General features: G+C 46.3%; 1 long non-coding RNA gene across 1 annotated transcript; it reads right to left on the bottom strand.

Moving 5' to 3' along the window:
• Nucleotides 1-932: 932 nt before the first annotated feature.
• On the bottom strand, nt 933-25,547 carry LOC148004921 (uncharacterized). The gene is made up of 5 exons (XR_015626165.1): nt 25,413-25,547; nt 22,721-22,827; nt 4,709-6,777; nt 3,636-3,697; nt 933-1,186 (listed from the first exon to the last, which is right to left on the bottom strand). It is a non-coding gene; the product is annotated as an uncharacterized LOC148004921 (long non-coding RNA).

Raw genomic sequence — 25,547 nt, 5'->3', positions numbered from 1 at the left:
TGTTATGCACACCGGAGGCTGCACGCGAGAATGACATCATTTAGATATGAGAGGTACGCGAACAAAGAGAACCCCACCTTTCCCTTGAGGTACTTTGGCACTCTGCGCAGGGACAAAGTCTGAACTGTATAGGAAAGGTGGAGCAGAAAGAAAGGAGGAGAATACCCACGTTGACACCTGGAAAGGCTGGGGAAAGAGAGTAAGAGGAGGAGGTGGGATGCCTCTGTAAAAGGCAGTAACAGGAACGGTTGGAGGCTGTAGGTAGAAGGCAGGGATGTTGGGAGGGAGACGGGAGTCTTTAGGAGTGATGGCTGCAGGAAGGAGGGAGGGGCATTGTGGTAATGGCTGCAGGCAGGAATCAGGGGTATTGGGGGTGAAGCCTGCAGGCAGGAGGCTGGGGATACTAGACGTGGAGATGCATTCTTACCCACTGCTCTTCTTAGACTCGTATTTTGAACCAAGTGTGTTGGAATCTTCTCATCCTTACCTGGAGGAGCTCATGGTCCAGAGGCCACTGAGCTGCAAAACAGTGGCTTCTCTTACGTTTATACTTTCTCACTTGGTGACCTTTGTACCCTGTGGTCCTTGGGGACGTTTTTGGGGACATTTTTGGAACCTCACATCTGAGCCTCTAGATCACAGCAGTCATCTTCAGGGTCTAGGGGCTCAGCAAAATGTTGTGTTTGGTTGGTTTGTTGACCAAGTTTGTTCTTGGTCAGGGCTTAGGACAGACGCCACATGCACATATGTAAACACACACACAGGCACAGGCACAGGCACAGGCACAGGCACAGGCACAGGCACGCACAGATGCACTGATGGTTTTGTGATTCAGTGACATTCCTCACTCAAAAACTATATTTCAATTTCCTCCAAATTGATCTACTGCCAAAAAATCCTCTAACTTAGTACTACAAAAATAATCGTTACAATCTCCATAAATCATGAGCTTTATAGCGGTTATGGTAATTGTGGCTCTAATGACTGTTACATTGACATGGATGGTGTCCTAATCACTTGGCCTTCATTAGTGTCACAGAGCTGATCCTCAGTGAATGCTCTCCCACGTGTTCTGATGACAAGCAGTCCCTCCAGCTCCTGAAGCATTTGAATTACTCAAGTGCCCTGGTCACAAGCAGCCTGACCACATCTGTTTCTTGCCATTTCCTGGGGAATCTGTTTCACCCTAGAGAGAACAACAACCACAGAAATACTAAGGAAATTATTCCATCCAGGTCCAGCAGGTAAAACAGTGAGTTTATTGGAGTTCCATGGAGGAACATGAGTCAGGGGCTCTACAAGACCAGACGTGATGAAGTTGATGGCTTCACCTAAGAGTCACACCCCAGAATGGGTGGTGACTCAGGAAAGCTGTGTCATTGGAACCTTCCATCTTCTATATGCTCTAATACCCCGGAAGAGATAGCTGGAGGGAACTTGTGCCTGGAATCTCGGGTAAGGGGATTAGGACCATCCAAGTCTTAGGAAGGTACATTTATAGGTCCTATCTCCTGGGGGTCTCATGAAGTTAATATAGTTGCTTTGATTTTTCCAAGAGAGCAAAAGGTCAAGTCATGCCCAGAGAAGAGAATTCCACAATATCAAAGCTAGATCACCTACCTCCCACACACAGCCACACCCACCCATCCCAGGCCTGTGCCTCTCTGCACACCCAAATCTCCCACTTTGCCTGGGAGTGTGTCAAGTACCAAGAACAGACAGGGGAGTGAGTACCTCCACTCACATACTCTGCAAGGTGCCACTGGCTATTGTAGCTGTTTGCAGGGTGCAAGGGAAGGGACTTCCTGCCCTGCTTGGCCAGAAGAGCCCTATCTTCAGGAAAGTGTGAGCTAAAACAGGCCATTCAAAATGGGACAACACTAAAGGAGAACTGGGTGACCTTAAGCATGTGTGAGAGATGATGGGACATAGTGGGTAGTACTTGTCTTTTTTGTGGTATATGTGTCAGGGGGCACACATGTGTGAATGTGTGTGAGGCCAAGGACAGTCTGAGGTGCTTTGCTCAGGTGCTATCTATCTTGGTTCTTTGAGACAGTGTCTCTCAGTGACATGGAATTCAGAATAGACAAGGCAGGCCAGTGAGCCCTGGACATCTGCTTGTCTATGCCTTTCAATGCTGAGGCTGCAGTCTTGCACCACTATGCCAAGCTTTCCTTGGGACACGGGTTGCTGGTGTCAAACTTAGGCTCCATACATGCATGGTGAGCACTGGAAACTGAGGCATGTTCCCAGCCCTGGTGGTTATCTTTTAAGATATCTGTCTGCCTATCTCTATGGGTTCTGAGCTACAGATCCAATGAATATTGGATATTTGAAGTTTGCTGGGTGAGAAAGAATCATTCGTAATTGACGATGTTGGCTTCTCAGGAATGACCCTACACCCATGTGCCAATGTGCAGAACTTTCCACTGGGTTAATAACAACACCAAAAAGACATAAAGTTGGAGGAATGGAGGAGTTGAAAGGGAGGAATGGAGGAGAAATACAATTATATTTCATTTTATGCATGCAAAAATTCTCAAAAATAACGAAAAATATGCTACTACAGCTGACATGTACTATGTAGTTAGCCTACCACAGTTGTATATGTACTGAGTGTACATATTTCTCCTTGTCCTCATTCATTATGCAATACACAGCTCTTCACAGCATTTCAAAACTTAGCTGGTCAAATACCTAGAGTTGGCTTATAGTTTGAGGAAGGCTATGTGTTGGTTTCATGTAAATGACAACACAATTTTGAATAAGGGCTGTAATCAACCTTGGATTTTATCCACAGGAAGCCCTGAAACCAATTCACCGAAATGCTGAGAGAGGGCACATGCACTCCCTGCTCCCACTACACATGTCAGACAGAGACCCTCTATGTTGTCTGGGACTCATTTTCCCTGTCACTACCTTGAGGCCTCAATGGAAGACTGGATATGGTCAGGAGGGCTCACACAGGCTGCTACAAGTGCAAAGATTTAACCTGTAGTACTTAGAAGCTGGATCTGGAGCAGTGCCTTTTCAAGCCTGTGTTAGGAAGTGCTTTGTCTTTCTGGGAACAGTCCGAGGGCCATCTGTAGGACACATCCTATCTAGTCAAGCCTTTACTCTCAAGCCGGGTTCCCATGAGAATGATCAGATTCTGTCCACGTCCTTCACAAAAGCAGGAGAGACATGCTGACTCCTCTCATGAATGCAGTGGACAGGCTCCAGGTTCATGAAAACACTGTCTTTCCCCCCAAGACTCTGTGAAGTGCGAGTGGAAGTCCATGCCTCCTTGGTGATGATGGACCCTGCTGACTCCCCTCTAATCTCACCATATTTGCTCCCGTATACAAAAGGCCCATCTTCCACTAACCACCAGACTTCTCAAACCACTCTCCTTTCATCTTCATGAAATATTTGTGTAACTGATTTACATATTTATTACATTGATTATGCAATTGAATGAAGGTCACAGAGGGTAAAACCCCTTCTGCTCCCATTTCTGGGCATCTCTCAGCTATATCCAATGCTATATCAATGGAACAAAGTCTCTTCCTTAGTAAATGTTTTATTGCTGTGAAGAGACACTATGACCACGGCAATTCTTACAAAAATAAAGGGTTTAATCAGGCCTTGCTTACAGTTTCAGAGGTTTAGTCCACTATCTTCATGGCAGGGAGCTGAGAGTTCTTTATATCCAGATCTGAAGGAAATAGGAAGAGAGAGAGACAACAGGACAGCCTTGAGCCTTTGAAACCCCAAGGCACACTGACACACTTCCTCCAATAAGGTTATGACTTCTAATCCCTCTTAAGTAGTGCCACTCTGTAATGCCAAACATTCAAATATCTAAGCCTATGGAAGCCATCCCTATTCTAACAACCATAGTCCCATAACAAACATGAGGAGGCAATGAAAAAGTAGATGGGTAGGTAGATTAGTGGATGAATGTACAGAAAAACAGATGTGTAGAAAATAGATGGATGGATGGATAGATGATGGATGGATGAGTAGATGGATGAATGAGTGAGTGGATGGATAGATGATGGATGGATGAGTAGATGGATGAATGAGTGAGTGGATGGATAGATGATGGATGGATGGATGGATAGATGATGGATGGATGAGTAGATGGATGAATGAGTGAGTGGATGGATAGATGATGGATGGATGAGTAGATGGATGAATGAGTGAGTGGATGGATAGATGGATGGATGGATGGATGGATGGATGGATAGATGATGGATGGATGAGTAGATGGATGAATGAGTGAGTGGATGGATAGATGGATGGATGGATGGATAGATGGATAGAGGGATGAGTGGGTAGGTGGGTAGAAGGATGAATGGGTGAATGAATGGATGGATGAATCTGTGGATGATGGATTAATTAGAGAACCACAAGGCAGTCTCTGCAAGGAAGTAGCTGTGCAAACGAGTCTGTTGAACCCTGAGTCATCACACTTTTCTGACTGGCATGTGACCAGCTACTGCTGTCATTCTGGGCAGTTGGTGCTACTACCTATAGAGACTGAGGTTCTGAGATATAAGGCCCATCTCCCACAGGAGCAGCCATGATGGGGCATCATGGTGTGAAGGCTTCACTGAGTGAAAAGACCTACAAGGCTGTCATAGAAAAAGAGGGTATGGTGAGTTTCAAGAACCCTAACCTATTATACACCCCCTAGAAGAGGTGTAGCTCTATCCCATCTTACCATCATAGAATCCAGGGTCTAGTGAAGCTTTAGAGGTCTGTGGCCAAGAGTGACCTTGTCTTTCAGTAAATCCATAGGAACTTGATAACCTGCAGGGTTTAGACTCCAAGGACAGTAAGTAGTGTGGTGTGGAGGGAGAGCTGGCAGCTGCTATGGGTCCTTTTGAGGACCACATTTCCACACACCCAAAAGCTCTATTCTTGCAGGCTTACCTTTCTTCTCATGCTCCGTGATCCCTGAAGGAAGTCAAAGCAAGGTCATTGTGTGCCTTGTGGTTGCCTGCAGCCTCTATGACTGTGCCTGGCCAGTTGTCAGGCTTTCCTCTGAAATAAGTGTATTTGGGCTGGAACTAGCCAGAGCATCAGAGCTGAAGAAGAGAATTTTGGTGTCTCCCATAGCTAGGATCTGTCTGATCCTGCCAGGCTCAAATTATTTCATTTAGTGGGACACTCTCCAGTTCCATCTCTTGTCCTGTAAACGACACTATTTTGTTCTTCTTTATGCCTGAACTTGATTCTGTTGTGCGTGTAGACCACATTCCCTCCATCTATTCCTATGTTGACGGTTCCACACCGTGACCATTGGATAATGCTGAGGTAAAGGGGATGTCCAGATGCCTCTGTGACATGTAACATGAAAGCGTGGACGGGCTGCATAGGAAGATGAAGAGGATGCAAGAGGAAGGCACGGAGAACAAAGGAATAAAGGGGAGCAAGGTATTAGTGTGTGCATGTGTGCATGTGTGCATGTGTGTGTGCATTGACATGTCATAACGTGTTATTATGTGTACTAAATTAAAATATTTCAAAAGGATGGGATAGGTGGCCAATAAAAAAGGAATTCACACACACACACACACACACACACACACACACACACACAGGAATTCACAGGAGGTGGGTGGAAGATGTGGGTGTGGCTCTCCCTATTCTGCTTCTTGGGGCTATGAGAGATGGGAGCTGCCTTCTGCTTCCAGAGTTCTCTGGTCCTCTTGGAGAGACAATGAGGCTATCAAGGGAAACAATAGCATTCCCCTGTGTCATCAGATAGTGGGGAGGGACTGATCCCTCATGGAGCCCTGAGGCAGATAACAATGTGAAAGACCCCAAAGACTTCAGGTGCCAGGAACTCTAAGAGGATTTTTCTATCAATTTCCATGGAAGCAAAATTAGCATGTACTCCTGGAGATAATGGTCTCTTTCCTAATGTGGGAATTCCATGTTTGCTCTCTAGAGCTGTTAGGCAGCAGCCTGGCCCACACTATCCACTTCCAAGGTTAACAGCTCTTGGGATAATCAGCTGCTCAGAGTTTCAAAGTTACCTGGAGCTGCCCTAAGTCACATCTGGTTTGAGAAGTAGGAGTGTTAAGGATATTCCAAGACCCTCAAGACAGTTTAAAACATCTTAGGATATACCCTACTCCCCAAGATAGCCCAAGGCATCCAAGATACAGGAAAGCCCAGGATACTTCTGGGCACCCTAGGACAGTACAGAATGAGCCACAGCCAACAGCACCCGCTAATATCCTTCAACTGCAAACCTAGCATGCTGCAGCTGCAAACTCATGCTTGTCTCTCTAACTGAAGAGTTCCTTTGTCATCTCCCATTCCCTAACTCTCTCAGTGACAGGCAAGACCCCATACCATACAGGTGCTTCTGGGTGTCTTCCTTCCATTTCCATCTCCTCTGAAGTTGTGACCCCTGCCAGCATGACTGGGACTGGGAGGTGGCTGGCTCCTGGTGGCTAGGCAAAAGGCTGCTTTCTGAGAGCTGAGTGGTGACTGCTGTTTGCTGCCTGCTGTCTTTGTACTAGCCTGTGAGAACATGTACTGTCATTTCAGAAGTTCCTCGGTGTCTTCTCAGGGGGAAGGATCCAGGCCCTCAGTGACCCAGATCCTGACAAGCAGTAGGCAGCTGTGCTTTCTGGTGCCTTGTCCTTGTCACAGCAAGTGTGGAGCTGTCCAGAGAAAGATGCCCTTACTGTTCTGAGCTCCTCATCTGGGATACAGGGATGCTTGGGTGACCCGATGCTATGCCAGGTGTCCTCAGAGTGGGGAGACATTCTGGAGCTAGAAACATAAACAGGAAAAAAAAATTAAAAAACAAAAACCAGTGCCTAGCCGAGAAGCAGAACCATGATACAATCAACGAGCAAGATACACCAGATGATCTCATGTGGTGTTAGGTGCCTTCTGACAGAATGAATGTTTCTGAATGAGGAATTGTGACAGTTCCTTTCTGTGTAGTGCTAGGTCATATCCCATGTTGCAGGGTAGCTACTTTCCTGGGTGTTAATCTGTGTGTGCATGTGTCTATCTGTGCGCATGTATGCGTGTGCTTGCTTATGCATATTTTCTGCTCCTCTGGGTTAACATCAGGGAATCTGATCCCCAAATCCTGGAGTTAGAGTGTTTGGTTTCATAAGTTCTGTCTTCCAAAATGTCGCGCCACTTTGCAGCCCCTCCAATACTGCATGGGCTTCTTCTTGCTCCGCCTACTGCTCAGAATTTGGTGTTGCTGATGTGCTTGATATTTTGACTAGTCTGTATGTTAGTGTGTGGCTTCTTGAGGCTGCTTGGGCTAGTTTTTCATGGTGAATGAGATTAACCCTCAAGGGCTGCTGGGGAGTTCACATCCTGGACAGCCTTGGGTTCACTAACAGACCTAAGAATGAGTCGAAGGTCCACCAAACATTTCTACCTTTCCTTTCTACCACAGCACACTACCCACAAGCCAAGCTAAGCAGCTTGTTCTGCTCTGTGCATCATGAATGGCCCTCAGGGAGGAGGGCACAAGGCATATTCAGCAGTGAAACCCCGATCTGAAATGGCAGAACAAATATTGGAAGGAGCCAGGGTTAGGAATTTTGGAATTGGGAATTTGGAGCAGCGGTGACTAATGTGTTAAGACTTAGCTAACTTTTAGCAGCCAAGAGTTCTAAGACGAGAAGAAAGAAGCATCAGAAACAAAGGAGGAATGTGTGCAGAAAGGAATGCAAGCACACAGTAGAAACCAAAACCACGGAAATGTCAACAATAACCACAAAGGACTCTGTCTTCGGTTGGGTCACTAGCAGATGACATAGCTGAGGTGAAAAAGAAGTCTCTAAGCTTGAGGACGTCTAAAAACTAAAAGAATAGGGCACAGAGATTGACTAATAGAGCAGGATATTCAGGGACTGTCAAGGTACAAATGCATGTGATGGGAATGGCAGGGGAGAGAGGAGGGAATAAGGAACATGTTTGAAATGATGAGGATTAACGTTCACTAGAATTGGGAGCAGGTACCAAAACACAGAACCAAGGATTGGAGTTTGCATCAAGTATTTTCCCCACCCCTAAATATTCAAACCCTTTTAGTTAGGCACACCATACTCTAACTTCATAAAATCAAAGTGCTTTTATTAATCATGAAAGAATTCAGCGTGTAAACCACATTATCTAAAGAAAAGATTAAGAAACCACATCTAGCTTCCCCTCAGAAGCCACCCAAGCGAGAGTAGGCTGGAGTGAAATATTTAAAGTGTTAGAGAAGAAAACAACAACCCAGAATTCTATGCTCTTCAAAATTATCTTTCAAAAGCGAGGAAGGAAAACATTTTAAGAATGTATACTGGTCTCACACACTTCCTAACTCATATTGTAGGATCAGCATGGTCTAGAAAACAAAGCCAGTTAAAGACACTGGAATAAAATACAACTACAGACCAATATTTTTGTGAATATACAACAAAGCACTAGCCAACAATTTTAGTCGGGATATTAAAATAGCCACACCCTCTGACCAGGAGGAACTTGTATCTTGGATGCTGTGGAGGTCCTGACTGTGAGAAGAAATCAGTTACTGTAGCATCCTCAAAGAAAACCATGTGTTCAACTCAAATGATGCAGAAAAAGGATTTGACGAAATTCAACCATCATCCATAGTAAAGACACTCAACAAACAGAGATTAGAAGAAAATGTCAGCATAATAAAACCACATATGCCTCAGTTGGGGTTTTCATTGCTGTGAAGAGGCACCGTGACCAAGGCAACTCTTATAAAGGACAACATTTAATTGGGACTGGCTTACAGGTTCAGATGTTCAGTCCCGTTATCACCAAGGCAGAAGCATGCTAGTATCAAGGCAGGCATGGTGCTGGAGGAGCTGAGAGTTCTATATTGTGTTGTGAAAGCAAATAGAAGAAGACCGGCTAACAGGCAGCTAGGAGGAGGGTCTTAAAGTCCACCCCCAACAGTGATGTACTTCCTCCAATAAGGCTACACCTACTCCAACAAGGCCATGCCTCCTAATAGTGCCATTCCCTGGACCAAATATATTCAGACCACCACAATACACGTGAAACTTCAAGAATAACATGTACAGTGTTGAAAAATTGAATGCTTCTCTCAAAGATCAGCTACAAAATGCTCGCTTTAACCCTTCTGCTCAGCACAGCACTAGAAGGCCTAGCTAAAGCCATTAGGCAAGAAAAATAAATAGGTTGCAAGCTAAGAGGGGTCCACTCAGTAAATGGGGTTGGAGAAACTAGGTCTCATGTGCAAAAGAATGAGCTGGGACCTCTATATGCACATATACAAAATTAATTAAGAATGGGCTCTGAGATCTAAATGTAACACTTAAAACATCAAAATTCTTGGAAGAAAATGTAAGGCAAAAGCTTCCCAGCATTGTGAGGGTGGTGTCTTATTGAACAGGGAACCGAGAGCAGCAACAGAGTGAGAGAGGCAAACTGGACTCTAGGAAAAAATTTTACAACTTATACTTCCTAAGTAGAATAAACTGGCAAGCAGAAGATGGGGGAATCACATATCTGATAAGAGACCAACATGCAGACTATACACATGCCTGAAGCTCAACAACAAACAAGTTGACTTCCGCCATTATTTTGCTAAGTGGACATAGCATTAAACTATCTTCTAGCAACTTATAAGCTTCTATTTATAGTAGATGTTGTTAACAGAAAGACCCACAATTGGCCAGAATCTAGGAGACAGCAGAATGCTTAGCTCCACACATGTGCTGCGCTTTGTCCTCTCATGGCCCAGGGATCCTTGTAGAAGAAGTTGTAAGGGATGACGACTCTTGGCTGTCTACATCACTACATTTAGATTTAACTAAAACTGGAGTGGCTATGTACATCTGTGAGGGATTTTTTTATATATAAATAAAACCATATGAAGCAGAAAGGCTCACTTTTAATAAGTATCCTTTTAGGTGAGGAGATTCACCATTACTCCAGATCTTTTGAGGTGAGAAGATTCACCTTAAATCTAGGCCATACCTTCTTCTGGCAGCCTATGTAAAGGACATGGAGGAAGAAAGCCTGCTCATCTCCACTGGCATTAGAGCCTACATTTTTGGAATTCTGGTATACAGGGGAGACCAGCTGAGACATCCAGCTGTGTGGACTGAACAACTACTGGATTCTTGTAATTTTCACTGAGAGACAGCCATTTTTTGAACTAGCTAGACTGCAGGCTGTAAGCCATTCTTATACATTTCCATGTATATGCGTCCTATCAGTTCTGTTCCTTAGAGAACCCCAACTAATGCAAGGTAGGAAAAATGTAAGAGCCAGAGGCGATGGAAACAGTATCTTTGGACACAGAAGGGATGCTGTTCATTTGAGCTCACACATGACAGCCTGCGCAAAACCTGAATGAACTTAAGCTAGACCAAATCCAAGCACGGAGGTGGAAATTGGGCATGAAATCCCACCCATAGCAACAGAGCTGTAGGTTAATGCATATTTCTGGGAAAGGAAGGGTGTAAGTTGACCATACTCCTTTGAAAGACCACACATCCAAATACAAAAGGATATATAGTTAAATGGGCAAAAAGGGAGAACATGAACAGGGAAGAGTTAGGGTATGAATATGATCAAAACACAGTATATAAAACTCTCAAAGAATTAATAAGACAAAAAAAATCAAAGACTTGTATAGACGTTTCTCCAGTAAAAATTTACAAGAGTCTAATCAGCACACACCAATTAGAATACACCTTAAAACAGACTGCAGTAAGCGCCGGTGAAGATGGGAGGACTTTGAAATGCTATTTCTCTGACAGTAGGGATATAAAATTTGGCAGCCACTGTGCAAAACAGTGTGGCAGCTTCTCAAAAAAAAAATAAGAATGGTATTAATTGCCATGCATCTAGAAAGCCCGCTTCTGAATGATACCTAAATAGACTGAAAACTGAGTTTCGAAGAAATGCTCACACACTGAAACCACAGTAGTGTTATTCACAACAGTGTAAATGTGGCAGCTACTGGAGTGCCCATCAATAGACAAGTGAAATGTGCCAAGGGTTGTAGATGCCAGGGGAAATTGCTGGGTTTTAAGAAGGAAGGACTTTCTTACAACACAGTACAAATGGGACCTGGAAGATACAATCACTGTCATTAGTCATTACAAAACAAGACATTCTGAATGATACTATTTACATGGAGTATGGAGTGGTCAGATTCATAGTGATGAATCATGTGGATGATAGAAGAAAGGTACGTAGGTGGATGGATATAAAATGGAAAAATTAGGTAGATAGACAGATGATTGACAGATGATAGATGGTGATATATGATAGATAGATAGATGGATGGATAGATAGATAGATAGATAGATAGATAGATAGATAGATAGATAGATAGATAGATAGATGTTTGCAGAGCCCCTATGATGGTTTCTGGGTTTGTGCAGATGGGACATGAGGATGTGGAGCTTTGCTTTGGCTGGTGGAGAGGTTTGTAGATGAATGACCCTGTGCACTGTGAACTTTCAATGCCACATAATGATACAACTGAAATGGTCCAAACGGTGCACTTTAAAGCCAGGCATATTTTAGCACAATTTTTAAAGTTGTAAATTAATGATGGCAATAAAATTCTAGAAATTGGTGAACTCACAAGCTAAGAGTTTTGTTTTGTTTGTGAAAGAAAAAAGACTTTTGGGAAGAACGAAAGTGCAGGGAGCGTTTGCTGGGAGCACTTGCCTTGAAAGAGATGTGAGTAGAGTTGGAAGGGGAGGGGAGATTTGGGTCTTGGGGAGAGAGGGAAGTAGTGATTATGGTCATGAGATATTGTTTGATATTCTCCAAGAACTAATAAACAAGCACAAAGAGAAGGAAAATGTACTAAGTCAGAACTCTGGCTCATGCTGGGGATGAATGCCAGGAGGCAGTAATGGTGGAAGAACAATATCCCATTTTTATTACTCTTAATCTAAAAGACAATCCTGCTGTTCAATTAATGGATAACAGAGGATTGATTTGATAAGAAAAGATACATAGATTATGGAAAAGAGCTGATAGACAAATAGATGACAAGTAGACATAATAGATAATAAATGATTTATAGATAGAATATGTGCATGATAGAAGATGCAAATAGATTGATGGATATAAAACTGATAGATATAGACAATAGATAATAGATAAATGAATATGTAGATAATTGATAAATGATTGTAGATGATAAATAATTAGATAGATAGATAGATAGATAGATAGATAGATAGATAGATAGATTATAGTGATAGAATAGATGGCAGGTAGGTAGGCAGATAGACAGCTGATAGAAACATATGACAGATGAGAGATAGTAGACATATTATATTTAAATGGTAGACAGATATGCTTACATCCCCTGCATGGCCCTGAGTTCTCACCTCTAATCTGCTAAACCCATCCCATATATAGAACCCAGCCTTGGCTAAGCCTAAGTCAGCATGAGGCCAGCACCTTCAAGGGGGCAGCACTGTTGGATGCTCTCCTTCTCAGCCTAGCTCCTACCCCAGACTCCAAGCTCCTGTTGTCACACTAAATGCTTTGTTGGGTCTCCTACCCTGTGGTCTATTAGTCCTTCTGCACCTGTCCTCTGCCCCTTTCCTTTCTCCTTTCCTCCTTTCCTCTTCTTTCTTTCCCTCTTCTCACTCCCCTGCTCAGGAAAGCAGTGTGAAACTTGATGTGCTGAAACCCATTCTGCCAACCACTCCCGTGAAAGGCCATCTTTCCAGCTCTTGTTCCAACTTGGCTTGATTTTTAATAAGTAGTTGAAGACTAGAAACTCAACGAGACATCCACTTTTGATGAAGAGATTGCACATTAATAAAAAGGAATGAAAACCCATACTTGCTGAGGCCTCAGGGGATCATCAGCTCTGAGGACTGTATCTGCCTTGCTCTCTTCCAGGGAGGCAGGCACTGTTTCTGGACCCAGCAGAAGCAAGACTCACCACCAGGGACACTTGAAGCTAGGTACTCACAATGCAAACAAGAACCTGTTTCCTCCTCCACCAGAGCACTGGTTTCCTGCTGGCTCCGCTCCCCATCTCTCTCTTCTACTCCTTGGAAAAGACCTCTCCATCAAGGCAGAACACCTGAGGGAATGGCAGATCTCTGCAACTAACACAGTGCAATGCCTCCGGGCCAGTGGTGAGTCCAGAGCAATTCTGTTTGAGCTCCCCTCACCCTCAGGTGTTCAGATGCAGTCCATTGGCACATGCAGCAGAGGATGGCTTGACAGCCTCCCACCACAGATACGAGGGACGTCTTCTAGTAGTAAGAGTCTTCAGTGGTTGCTGGGGCCACTTATGTGAAGGGTGCTGGGAACTCTTCCACTGGGATCTGTGCTCCCAAGGCTTCCCCTGCCCATGAATATGGGACAAATCCAAGGTCATACATCTAATAAATAGAAGGTAGGCAAAGAGATGTGGCTTATTCCCAACAAGAAAGAAGAGGTCATTTTGAGGCTGAATCTCAGAAAGGTAACCCATGGGCTAGATGGATGCTGAGTCTTTAAGAACACTGGCTACTCTTTCTGAGTTTGGCAGATTAAAATCAACTGTAATATTCCCTGCAGATTCAGAGGATCTTCTGACTCTTCTAGACTCTGTGTGCACCAGGCATAAGGGTGTGCACAAACATACAGATGGGCACATACATTCAAAATTTAAGCAAAAGGGCAATACAGCCCATTTTATTCACCATTCATTCATTATGGCATTTTGTGATGAAGGAGCTCCATTGTAAGGCACCAAGGGAGGCGCCTGTCAATGGCCCATGAGGTTTCAAATCCAGCAGAAGCCAGGGCAGATTGTGGAGACAGTGACCACTTCATCAGACCTCCAAATGAGCACACACCAGCCACACTGTTGCCCCAGGATGCTGAAAAGCAGCTTCCAGCCAAAATTTGCCACACAGCAGTAGACATCCAAGCTAAGTAGTCAAAGCTTCTGGGTGTCTGTGTGTTCATGTGTCTATGTGATATGTGCAGAACCTATGTGTATGTATGTGCCTCTATGACTGTGTGCATGTATGCCTCTCTGTGTACGTGTCTCTCTGTCTCTCTGTCTCTGTGTCTGTCTGTCTCTCTTTCTGTCTCTGTATCTCTCTGTCTCTCTGTCTCCCTGTCTCTGTCTCTGTCTCTCTGTCTCTGTCTCTCTCTGTCTCTCTGTCTATCTCTGTCTCTGTGTCTCTGTCTCTGTGTCTCTGTCTCTGTGTCTCTGTGTCTCTCTGTGTCTCTTTCTCTGTCTCTGTCTCTCTCTCTGTCCCTCTCTGTGTGTGTGTGTGTGTGTGTGTGTGTGTGTGTGTCCCATAAATGTGGTTTCAATCAAGCACAAGTGTAGTAGTGGGTCCTGGTGACTTCTGTCACAGTAGGCCATTTGTACTTGGATCTGCCCCTGCCCCCAGCAGCAGGAGTTCTGCAAAGAGCTTTCCTGTACTCCCCAGGCTCTCAGATCAGTGCTATCTGGATTATTCTGTCCCAAACAGCCCTTTGAAAGTGTTTGAAAGCACTCAGTGATCACCTCCTCATGAGCTGTGTCTCCCTCTGCACCATCTCTACATCCATTTCTAGATGACAAATGGACTCTGAAGCGCATGAGAGGAAGACCCTCTGAACAGTGCAACACTGCCCGCTGCTCCCTCTTCCTCAGCGCTAATGGCTCTCAGTGTATCTCAAGCTCTTAATAAAAATGAATGACAACAGTGAACAACTATCTCTCATCACACTTCAGACAAGCAAAGTGGGGAGGGATGCTGGGCTGAGGAACCTTGGGAGATACAGGTTGCAATCTCCACGCTGGAGTCCGCCTGATGGTCCTCATCGGGACAGCAGGGAGGCTGCTGGTCTCTTCTTAGATTCCAGTCTCATCAGTTAACATATGTCAAATAGACATTACACAGAGTCCATTCCAAGATGGTTCTGCCTGAGGGAGGGGGGATGGGAATGTGAGGAGGACGGGGTGCGTTTTTATACAGGGAGTGGATGTCATTACATAACCACTGTGTGTCTTTCTCCAAACTTTAAAACCAGCCAAAGCAGACATCTTACTCACATCCAGCCTCAGTTTCTCAGGCAAGGTTTCAGGATCTGAGAGAGGACATAGTTTCAGCCATGTTCAGCATCCCAAGTAGATTACCACACAGGCCAAATAGAGCTTACAGTCATGACAGACAGGAGAAAGGAGTGAGGAACTGGGAGGGAGGAAAGGGAAAATGAAAGGAGGGAGGAAAACAAGAGAGGAAAGAGGGTGTGTTTGTTATTCATGGAAGCTCCAAATTCCCTGGTGTTGAGGGGAAGAGGCATCATCTAGCTGCAAGGGTCTCTTAAAGAACCTGTGCTTGAGGACGTGACAGAGACTTTGACATGACAAGACAGATATTCTTGAAGGCTGGGGAGTGACTGGTCTAAGTGCATGAAGTCCCTGAGATACCCAACATACTAAAAAAAATTTCAGGAGCCTGGAGTGGCAGATCTAAGGGAACCTCAGCCTTTTCCAAGTTTGTGGTTAATTATTAAAGAGTCTCCATATTGACTAATGAAAATGACAATCATGTAGGAGAAGTCACCTTATGTCCCTACTGGGTGACAGACTAGATGAGGTGGACCTGGGATTAGAGTGACCAAGAGTCCAAAGAGTGTGGACATCCTAGAGTTAACATTCACCCAGTGAAGTACCATCTAGCTGGTAGATGGTCCTCGCTTAGTGGAAGGGACAGGTGTACCTATCAGGGTCTTTCAGGACACCCAGTGGCCAAATGGGCTGGCCTCTCTTACTGTCCAACCTTAAAAAAGGAAGGATCATTATGAAAACCTTTCAATAGACCAAATTTGAAAACTGGGAATGGTTTAGTAGGTCAAAGAATCCAATGAGCTGAATAGTATTTAGTGAGGCTCTACCAGGAAACAGCAACTGCTACTTTAGGGGACAGTGGGTGTGACTGTGAAGAACTGTGACTCAGTATTTATCACCAGCATTCAGTGGCTCTCAGGATAGTCATCCCACTTGGGCCTGATCAAAAGTGTGGCCACAAGGCAACCTTGTTGAGAACCTGTACCCCTTTGAGGCACTGGGTGTCAACTGTCAAGTCACATGCTCCCAAAAGTGTGGGGAACACAACAGCAGTGTCTCCAAGTCTCAGTCTCTGGGAAATGGTTACAAAGCAAAATAACGCCTGGACAGATAAGTGGAGACCTTATTCAAGAGGTTGCTGCTGAAGTCATGGCCAAGTTCAGATGCCAGCCAGCAAGGAAAAGCCAACAGGGAAAGGCTCTATACTCATGGCAGCAATCAGGGCATCTACAGGGGCAGTAAAAGATGAGGTGACAAGAGAGCATGATGGGATAGGGAGTAAATGAGAGCCATTGTTTTTAAAGGGGTCTCTGAGATTTGGAGCTTTCTCTCAAATGGGATGCAACAGCATTCATAGACCTGGGAGCACAGACAAGTCTGCCGAAGCTTGGCCAAGCTGGTTAGAGAGTCAGAAACATGCTCTTCTATCTCTTTCCCTTGGGAGCGTGTTGGCCTTGGATATTATGGTTCCTCAGAAAAGGCCGGCTCTGCTCAGTTAGGGAATAAACAGGTAGACATTCCTGGAATTGGGCTTTACAAAACAGCTCTAAGGACAGACCCCTATCTTCTGATTTGTACCTCTATTCACCACTCCATGCACTCACTGTGGTGGTTTGAAAAGAAATGGCCCTCATAGACTCATGTGTTTGAATGCTTGGCCCATAGAGCATGACACTATTAGAAGGTGTGGCCTTGGAGGAAGTGTGTCACTGTGGGGCAGGTACTGAGGTCTCAGAAGCTCAAGCCAGTCACTTTCTGCTGCCTGCTGATCCAGATGTAGAACTCTCAGCTCCTTCTCTAGCACCATGTCTGCCTGTATGCTGACATGTTTCCTGGCAGCTAAACCTCTGAAACTGTAAGCCATCCTTAATTAATATTCTTTATAAGAGTTGCCATGGTCATGGATCTCACTACACAGCAAGAAAAACCCAAAGACACCCACTAACCCATTGATTCATTCTTCCACCTATTCACCCACCTACTTACCCATCGATCTATCCTTCTTTCCATCCATCCATCCATCCATCCATCCATCCATCCATCCATCCATCCATCCATCCACCCACCCATCCACTCACTGACTTATCCACCAATTGGTCCATCCATCCATCTACCCACCTACTTATCTACCAATTGGTCCATCCATCTTTTATCCATTTCATCTATCCCACATTTCCCTGCTCTGTGGCCTGCAAGGATAAGGAATGGAAAGTATACCATGAGCAAGAAGCCTGCTCTACCTTTAGAAAGAGAGTATAGTCTCATGGGATTCCTGGTCACCAGCCTCTTGAACAGATCTCTAGACATAGACACATAACCATAGGCCTCTCAGGGGAAAGACGGCCAAGGCAAGAGTGAGGGCATCATTAACCTAGGTACACAAGGCCACATGGCAGGCACTAGAAGAAAGCAGTGCTCAGGTTTCCTCAAATCCCAAAACAAAACAAAAAAGCAGGGCTGCCCAGCATCAGTGATGAGGTCAGTGATGAATGGAATTCCAGGGTACCATCCATTTCTCAGGAGGTTTGAGCAATTTCTAGAAGATTGGTTAGAATGTGCTCTCCTGGTTGGGCTTGCTTTTGAATAAGGAAGCAGAGCAGAGCATATATGATGGAATGGAGTTGGATGGGAAGCCAAAGGATTGAGTACATGGTAGGTTAAGTGGAACAATTCACCCATTCAGCTATGCTGCACAGGCAATAGCAGAGGACCAGCAGATGTAGATGCCCTGTGAGGAGCATGCCTACACCAGCCTGAAGGCAGAAGAGACCTTTGTCACACAGATTATATGAAGAGCACTTGGATCTGAAGGTGGCCCATTCCTTAGGCCCAAACCCACCTTGAAGCACCCAGTCTAATCTTTCACCAGGGCACACTATTCTCTGGCAGTAGAGCCTGACTGTGTGTGCTGATTCTGGGTATTAATTTCTAAACACCCAGGAGAGCACAAGTCAAGGATTCATAGTCTCTCCTAATACATCCTTAGTTGCAAGAAGAGACCTGGGATGATCAAAGCAGCCACAACAGGAAGCTAGAAGAAGAGCCATGGCCATCTAAGAACAAAGCCAGTAACATTTTTCCCACCAACAATCCCACATGAGATACAATTGTCTGTCTGCCTGAAGCCCAGGCTCTTGGAGAAAAACTACAGGAATGGACTGTTCACACCAACTGTCTTCTGAGACCGCAGGTTCCAAGGACCCTAAGAAGACTTATGGCTGGCCTACACACATTTCACCCAGCACACAGATGGGGACCCTACAGAAAATTGGTGAGGAGACAGTAAATGTCAGCCTGGGAAAGAGAAAACCTCACCTATGGTTATGTTGTATACACCCATGGGCACGTATGCATACACATGAAAGTGCACATGTGTGCATACAGACTTGAAAGTGCACACACACTTATGTGTCACAAACACACTCGTCTTCACATGACAACACACTGCTGTGTACACACACACACACAGAAAGAGAGAGAGAGAGAGAGAGAGAGAGAGAGAGAGAGAGAGAGAGAGAGAGAGAGGCCCATGTATCTACACACAGCTGAGAGGAGGCTTATTGTGGAGCCGGAGCCAGACTTTAAGAACAATCTGCTGCATGGGTCACTGTCTGGGGGACCGTGACTGGTCCCAAGACTTGGGTGACTCATGTAATTGTACTGAGCTCCAGCTCTTCCTTCTTTGCAAATGCAGTGAGACTTCGGTCTAGGGATGGCCCAGAGCCTGAGGGAATATTGGTGTGGTAGAGGAAGAGAGGAGTCAAGGAAGGGCCATCTGCAGTTGACAACCTCACTGTTATTCTGACTTTGCAGTTCTCAGGTGGTGATAGAGATGGAGGCGAACCTATTCCCTGCTAGAAATATAAAGACCTGGGTTCATGGTGGGGGAATCACAGATGACTAAGAACAGGACTATGCCAGGGAGCTCCATGAGGCTTTTCTTGGTCCCTTGCTCCTCTCTGCCATCTGTGTGCCCTTCCCTACCTCCACTAACATCAAAAGCAGAACTCTTACGATCAGCTAGAGCAGTGATTCTCAACCTTCCTAGTGCTGTGACCCTTTAATGCAGTTCCTCATATTGTGGTGACCCCCAACTCTAAAATTATTTTCATAATTGTGATTTGGCTACTGTTCTGAATCATAATGTCAATATCTGTGTTTTCTGACGCTCTAAGGTGACCCCTGTGGAAGGATCATTGAGGTCATGACACACAGGTTGAGAACCACTGAGCTAGAGGCACACAAGAATGTGAATAGGTCTATCTGTAAAAGGGACATTTCAAGGAATCTAAAAATTGGCTGTCACCCTAGGGCATTCGGGCAAGGCCAGTCTGGTAAGAAACCCTGATACTGACCAGAAGCAGGAACCGGCTTGTATCCTAGGCCTCACCCCTTGAGGACCTTCTTGGCTTGGTCAACTACTTCCAAGCTCTCCAGGGCAAGTCCTGCACAGGTTGAGCATGTAACAAGCACATCTCTTCACGCACAGACTCAGAACGTCCAGTGCAGTGAGCTGAGGCTATCCCCTCAGCTCAAGGATTATAACATCAAGAGGCAGCAACTATCAGTCTGTTGTCCAAGATCCACACTCTCTTGTCCTAATCCACTTCCAATGTTGTTTTCCCCTATTAAGGGCAAGACTTTCCTCAAGAGATGGGGAGGATTTGAAGAGGAAGGAGCCGGGCCTTTGCCTTTTGAAGAAATCTAATCTTGAAACCCGAATGAGGCTCCCGCTGAACACCGCTCACAAGACAGTGTGATAATATGTTCAGACCCTCAGAAGATACAATAGGAGGCCAGATCCCATTTACACAGCAACAAAAGAGACAAAGAACCCATGAATAAATTGGACAAGCATTGTGTAAGACCTGCCTGGGAACCACGAGTCACACGTGAGCAAAGCCAGAAGCAAATTTGAGCAGATGTAAATTTACACTCAGGGAAACCGCAGAGCATGGTGGGGACTCTATGGGGAGCTAATGTGTCATTTTAATCTTATGACAATAAAGACAGTGGTGGGCTCCCTTCTCTGCCAGAAACACAGGTGAGGGCAGCTATGGGGCAGGAAGAGAAGAGCCAGCTCTATTCTTGAATTCCCTGCCGTGATGGTCTACGGTCCAGAATAAACTTTTTTCATTAAGTTGCTTGTGTCAGGGTATTTCACCACAACATTAGAAAAGAAATGAAGACAACCCCTTCACCACAAGACCTATTCCAGGTAATGGCCACTCACACTTGCTCTGACAGACATGTAGTAGTTGAGAGGTTTACCCAAGGATGTCAAGAAGCATCAGGACTTTGAATAGGATAGATTAAGAGGCTATGGAATTGTAGCAAACCACGGAACTGAGAACGGGATCCCTGTTGAAGGAATCAGAGAAAGGACTAGAAGAGCTTGAAGGGGCTCGAGACCCCATATGAACAACAATGCCAAGCAACCAGAGCTTCCAGGGACTAAGCCACTACCCAAAGACTATACATGGACTGACCCTGGGCTCCAACCTCATAGGTAGCAATGAATAGCCTTGTAAGAGCACCAGTGGAAGGGGAAGCCCTTGGTCCTGCCAAGACTGAACCCCCAGTGAACGTGATTGTTAAGGGCAGGGCGGTAATGGGGGGAGGGTGGAGAGGGGAATACCCATATAGAAGTGGAGGGGGAGGGATTAGGGGGATGTTGGCCTGGAAACCGGGAAAGGGAATAACAATTGAAATATAGATAAGAAATACCCAAGTTAATAAAGATGGAGAAAAAAAGTAAGAGGCTATGGGATTAAAAACAAAAGTCAGGGGTGCAGGGATTTCAGGGAGGCATGAGAAATGGAAGGAGCTACTGGAAGTAGTCCTGGTGGCTTGGTAGAAATCCTCTGCACCAGACTGACTGAGTCAGAAAATCCACGTGGGAGAAATGACCATGAAGGGTGTCCCCAAGCTCTGGGGACACTGCAAGCCCCAGCCTGTAAGTAGTCCCAGCTCCAGTTTTTCCAGACGAAGCTATAAGAGATGAAGGTTCCCTGCACACTGAATCTGGGGAAGGCAGAGTCCAAGCTTGAGAATCCTTGGGAATTATCTGCACCCCAATCTCTGTCACACACACACCACAGTGTTAGTGTGTGTCCCTCATCCCAGGAGTGTTGAGTAAGGGACTTCACTCAATCTCTTCTAAGGGTCAGGTTTTGGCTACTAGCCACTAGGAAGCCTGGTACAGCCTCTGACCCTGCACTCACCTGCTCACTCTTTAAACCAATCTGATTCCAGGCTACTGAAAAGTAAAGAATGCAAAATGAGCTGAATCAATTGAAACCCTGCCTCCTCCATGGCACACGGAGGGATGGATCCTACTGTTCACGGGTTCCTGGTCATGCCAGAGCAATGTCAGCACAGGAGATGTGGCCTCAGCCTGGGAGGATACAGCTCCCCAGAAGTTCTGACCTTGAGAATTGGCTGTTGGTCCTCTACCTGAATTCCAGTTTCCCACCTACCCTCAGTGATCTGCTTTCCCTGCTCACGGAACTCCCAGCATAGCAGGACACAGGCTGGAAAAATGCCACCACTTCCCTGAACACTACCAAGGAGTTGTTTAAATGAACGTGCACAGCCCTGATGCAACCTACACATCTGCCTTTCAATGTGGGCGTGAATATTAGAGAGGGGTTGGTAAAATCCTTCTCCTTTAGAGTGTTAGGCAGGCAGGACACCCTTGTTTGTGGAGGGAATTAACACCTCGCTGATGGCATTGATATTGTGACTCTGTCTCTCTCAATCTAGCTGCAGGAGGTGACCTCCAAATAAAGGTAATTTAATCTGCAGAAATCACCCAGCAATTGACTTTCTCGAAACTGGTATTAGATGAAATATCTGTTCCACTGAGCCTGCCTGTCATTAGCTATTCCCTGCTATTCCCCATGAAAGGTCTAATGTACATGGCTTAAAAACCTCCTTTGATGTTGTCGGGTTTTATAAGCACACTCTTTTATTAAGGAATTAGCAGCAGTCGGGGTTTGGGGCTTGGTGAGTTTGGACAGATCACCAGAATGTTGCTTTGGGCAGGTGGGACTTTCAAGGACTGAGTGGTAGCATCAGAAAGATCACTACCACTTATGCATGGGGCAAGAAGGATATGGTACTAAGAAGCTAGGTTCTGTTGGCGCTCAGAGGCACTACAATCCAGGGCACACACTGCCCACCCTGGCGATCTGCCCCAACTTCCTGCCTGACTCCTGCTTTAGTTCACAACACCCATGTTGGGTTGGCTTACAACTTCGTGTTTTTCCAGTTCCGGGGCATCCAATGCTTTCTTCTGGCCTCCAGAGGTACACACATATACATGGCACACGTACACACACACACACACACACACACACACACACACACACACAGTGGAGCTGTGCCCAGAGTCCAAGGGCTCAGGGTAAAGCAGATAGTAGAAGTACAGACCAGGTGGGCAGCTTGTCTGGAGCCCAGAAACCTGACTGGGCTGTGGAACCACTCCTCCACCCCAGCCCCCACTCTCCATCCTAAAACAGTAAGCTTGGATGCCTAAGGGCCCAGAGAGACCCATCTTTGAGCCAAGATTGCACACAGATGATGGTCACGTGAACTGACATCATTGCCTCTGGAGCCCCAGGTTCTATCTTAGCTTCTGCTTTCTCCCCTTACCTGTCTGTGCCCTGGAGATCTCAGGGCTGCCGGTGCCAACCGCCGTCCCTCTGCAGAGCTGAAATGTGATGGTACTGGGGCTCCAGCTTTGGCTCTCACTGCATCTCCTGGGGCAGAACATCTTATGTGAAGTGTGAGGAGGTTGTTGGGGTCCCATCTTCAGAGCTCCCCACTCACTTGGGGCAGCACTGAGTCTAAGCCCAGGGACAAGGAGAGGACAAGCATGGGGAAAGTCACCTACCTCTCCCAGGGCTCACAAGACCCTGAGGTCAGTAGAGGAGAGGATGCCTGGTGGAGCAAGAGAGAGGGTGCAGGAAATGGGGTGAACTGTGGGATCCCCTAAGCCAGCCTGAGGGCAGGTGCCAGATGGACTGCCATAGGCTGAACAAGGCCAATATGTGCTGAGTTAAACCGACTCCTGGGAGTCATGTAGCTTGTGGATAGGGCAGGAGGAAGTGAAGACAGAGCCCAGACTGCCTTTTCTTAGGCTGCATGGAGCCAAGATCTGGCTCTCTCAGGGCACCTCCGGGAAAAACAAAGAGAGATATTAAGAAAAACAAATCTAAGATCCTAATTCCTCCGTGTTCTGAAAGGCACTCTGAGGGCAGGTTTTCACTCCCCATTAAATAATTCACTCTGACACCAAAAAGCAACAGTGGATATTCTTCAAACAGCCTAAAAGAGCAGGTTGAAAAGCAAGACGCCTGCCCCTCTTGTCTTTCTGGGATCCCTGTCTGAGATGCCCCACCCAAACCAGCAAATACTGGCTGCCCATGGCTAGCAGAGGGACCCGAGGGGGGGTATTGGAGGTCGCAGAGGGGTTAATAAAACTGCCTGCATGTACCTTGCCCCTGTGACCCCAACGGCATCCCTTTCCGTGACTTCAGGACCCAATTCTCGGGAATATGATTGCATTGTCCGTTAATCTCTAGGAGTTAAGGCTTCAAGCCAAAACCCGGCTTTCACGAGGCAGCAGTGACAGGTGAGATGTGTGCCAGCTCACCTCATTTCAAGAAATAATCCTAAAGAGCCGTCTCCACCCTGCTTTGCCCACTCATTCCCAAGTCCAGAGAAGCATGAGCCCCGGGAATCTTAATGATTCTGAAACCTGTTTCTAAGCTCCAGGCAGCCTCTTGGACCAAGCCTATTTCAATAACCTTTGGCCCCAAAGCACTGGAGACCTGGCCAGCTATGGTACTCACTGGCCCTGGACAAAGGTTGTGGAAGAGATAGGGCCCCGCGAGTGTCAGGTGGCCTTTGAGCAGGACAGCTAGTCCTGTCCTAGAAAAAGTACCTTCTCACAGGAAAGGTGGAGGGGGCTTGTTCCACCACTAGGAATGCCATAAGGGCTGAGCTGTGGATCTCACAGGAACCAGGTTGCTGAGGAGTCTAAAGGTCACCGCTGGACAGAGGCTGTGAGAATTTGTGACTCAGGAGTGTACACTTCTTCAGGAGTCCTGGGCACCAAAACTATGTCTATGAAGGAGGAAGAGCCAAACATCCAACCAAGTAACCTTTGGGGTCTTAAAGGTAGGGGCTCTGGCCAGGGATAAGAGGGAACAGACCACCTCCCCAAAACACACCGATTCTCATGTTGCCCTGTAGGTCTCGAATCAGCCAACTTTCCCTGCCTCGAATGGTTAGCTAAAAACACCTCCGATGATGAGGGGAGATTGTGGAGCCTAAATGAAAACCGTCAGCACACAGTGACATATAAGAGGGAAAGGCAGAAGAGTGGACAAGTCAATCCCTTCCCTCTACTCCACTTGAAGATGGCTAAAACCAGAGGCATATGGGCTAGCCTCATGACTGCTCCATCACCATCACCACCACCGCCGCCGCCGCCGCCGCCGCCGCCGCCGCCGCCGCCGCCGCCGCCGCCGCCACCACCACCACTACACTACACCATACCCCTCCCCCCCCAACACACACACACAGAGCCTACCCAGATTCCTACTTTCTACCAGGTGCCCTCAGCACCATGAGCTGAGGTTCCCTGGGCTCTCCCTCTCCCCATTAGCCTTCCCAAGCCTACTGCCAAGTGATTCACAGTACACGTGCAGAATTTAGTCCTTCCCTCACCCCTCTCTTCCGAATTGCCCCAGTTTCTATCCCAATTTCTGCTAAGAAGCCAGAAACCCCTTGGAAAGCAGGGTTGGCCCTGGCCTCTCTGACCCAGGATCCTGCAGTGTGGCTTCATGAAAGTCTCAGCATCCCTACAGCATGGTTTTATTATGCACCCTTTCCCAGCTCACCCCCACCCTCTCTCCTTTCATCCTCTCTCCTCCATCCCAGTTGACCATCCTGTCATCCCCAAAGCTTCATAGACAGAGGCACATACCTGGAATCACTCTTCTCATACCACTGCTCTAGGACCTCCTTGGGGACCATCCTTAGTCAGGGACCATCCTTTCAGAGAGGACCTGGCTGTGGCAATGAAGCCATCCCTTCCCTGTGTTGTGTGCTGTACCCTGGACTTAGCGTTTCTTCATGATACCTAGCCTGTCCCTGCTCCTTATTTACCTGATCCCACTGGTATACTGACCTCTTATCTCCATATAGTCCAGGAACACAAGGCCATGCCTGTTTTGTCTTTATTTCATGCAGGCTGTCAGCCATTTGTCTCGGGATTCTACCTCCCCATAAGCCACTAGAGCCTCCACCCTAAAGGATGCAGAAGCCTCCAACTTACCCAGGGGGCTGTCTGTCAACAGAACGTGGGAACTCTAGTGGACACAGTGGAGACAAGGCAGCTGGAGGTGCCAGATGCCACTCTGACACATCTGTCTTTGTGTCCCTTTGCCTCTGATAGGAGCCTCCAGTGCCC

The sequence above is a fragment of the Rattus norvegicus genome, chromosome 7 (assembly GCF_021556685.1).
Source record: "Rattus norvegicus strain SHRSP/BbbUtx chromosome 7, alternate assembly SHRSP_T2T, whole genome shotgun sequence".
In the NCBI taxonomy this organism is placed as follows: domain Eukaryota; kingdom Metazoa; phylum Chordata; class Mammalia; order Rodentia; family Muridae; genus Rattus; species Rattus norvegicus.
The sequence above is the reverse complement of the archived record's forward strand: the minus strand, read 5'-3'. Positions and strand labels throughout refer to the sequence as shown.